This window comes from Montipora capricornis, chromosome 8 (genome assembly GCF_036669925.1).
Source record: "Montipora capricornis isolate CH-2021 chromosome 8, ASM3666992v2, whole genome shotgun sequence".
NCBI lineage: Eukaryota > Metazoa > Cnidaria > Anthozoa > Scleractinia > Acroporidae > Montipora > Montipora capricornis.
Genome location: NC_090890.1, coordinates 19,095,255 through 19,097,161, shown reverse-complemented (window position 1 = coordinate 19,097,161; position 1,907 = coordinate 19,095,255). Strand labels below are relative to the sequence as shown.

General features: G+C 46.0%; 1 pseudogene; it reads left to right on the top strand.

Moving 5' to 3' along the window:
- The first annotated feature begins 1,147 nt into the window (after nucleotides 1-1,147).
- Nucleotides 1,148-1,907, top strand: part of LOC138013804 (uncharacterized) — an 836-nt pseudogene continuing 76 nt past the window's right edge.

Genomic DNA, 1,907 nt, shown 5'->3' with positions numbered 1-1,907 from the left:
CGAAAATGTTACGGTCCACCGCTCCAGGGCCCAGCTGATGGACAGGTTATGCGCAGCGTGCCGGCGGAACTGCTGGTCGTACGAATACCAAGCCATACCCTTAAACTTGTTTGATTAGCTCAAGTGCTCTTCGAGGGTAGGCAGCGTCTAAGACCAGCATTTATGCAGTATAGGCATCCAACCAATTCTGGAAAGAGTCAATTGTGGGTCTCTGCTTCCTAATCATAGTAACAGGGGAACCCATTGGACCTAAGGCCGAGTCGTCCAACCTTAGCTGAAGTTCGGGGTCTGGGTCTCATTAAGCGATTCGGGTAACAACAACGCAAGGTCTACGTACTCACCGCGTAAGATTCTGTCCTCCAGATTACAGTCGGCTGGCCAGGAAAGACCCAAAGATGAGACCATTCCAGAAGTATGAAGGCGCAGAACTGCTTGAGGTGAAGATTGCAGTCGTTCGGCGTGCAAAAGGCCTCAAACACATTGGAAACCGACTTTGCAACTATCTCTTCAATGGCAGCTCGTTGGGCTGGACTTAGGGAGTAGATCCATTGGGTTGTTCCACAGGCGTTGCTGCCTCATCGAAAAACTCGTTGATAGAAAAGAACGAATCTTTGTCAGACTGGGTGCTGTCCTCGATGTCTCATTCCTGGGCAGGTGCGGACGTCTTTGGAGCCATTTGGACTCCGCCATTTGGACCTAGCGTGCGAACAGCATTGCAACACGAGCAACAGCTTCTAGTGGTTGCCTTCTCAGTGACCCTAAACGATGGCTTTTTCCCACGGGTGACTGCCTTGGAGGGATTGCCGAACAAGGCGGTTGCAAGTCTGGCAGCAAGCTGAGCTTTTAAACCCGTTATGAGTAGGTTGAGAGCCTGTAAACGAAGCTGCAGTACTTCACTCGAGAAAGGTCCTCCCTTTTGGCTTTGGGACAACTGAGGTTGAGAGCAGGACGAGAACGAACCATGATGAAAAACTTTGAAAAACTTTAACAAATTGCAAACAGCTAGTTGGTTTACTATAGAAGACAAACTGCCAAGTGAACCTAACTATTTGAGGCCTTTATAGCTTGACTCTTTTATTGGCAACTGCATATGCTGTAATGGCGGTGGGTCGGGTTTGAACGGCCTTCCGCTCAAAACAGCGCAAAGATGGCTGTTACTCGAGAAGAGATTAAGAACCTTTTGAAAGAAGCAATAGAACCCTTAGAACGAAAGTTAGACAATCTGAACAACGGTTTTCAAGAGTTAAAACGTTTAGTTGATTTTGTGAATGACAAATATGATGATATACTTGCACAGTTGAAACAAGCAAATGAGAAGATTCAAAGACAGGGAACGAGCCTGAGGCAGATACGAAAAGATGTAGACGATGCAAGAAAGGAGGCACTAGACGCAATGAATGGCTTTGAAAACCTTGCGGAATATCTAAGGAGAGATTGCCTTGAAATCTCGGGCGTCCACCGAGTGAGAGTTACACGTGTAATCAGCTTGTAATGGCGGTCAAGGAAACTATTTGTGTACAAATGAAGGAGGAAGATATATCGACCTCTCACCCATTGCCAACTTTTAGAGAAGACCCCCCACCAAAGATAATAGTCAAGTTTACGAGAACAGATACGAGGAATACCTTCTATACAAACCGAAGGAAGCTTATTGACAAGAAAGCTTCTGACCTCCCTGATCTTGGTAACACTGCAGAAAGCAAAGTATATATATCCGAATCCCTGACCAGGTACAAGGAAGGGCTGTTTGGCGAGGTTGACAAGTTGAGGAAAACGATCAGATGGAAACATATTTGGACTCAAAACAGCCGAATTTATGTTAAAGAATCAGACAAGTCGACTGTAGTGGGGATTAATTCATACGAAGACCTCGATGATTTCAAAAGAAATCTTCCCCGCGTTCAAAC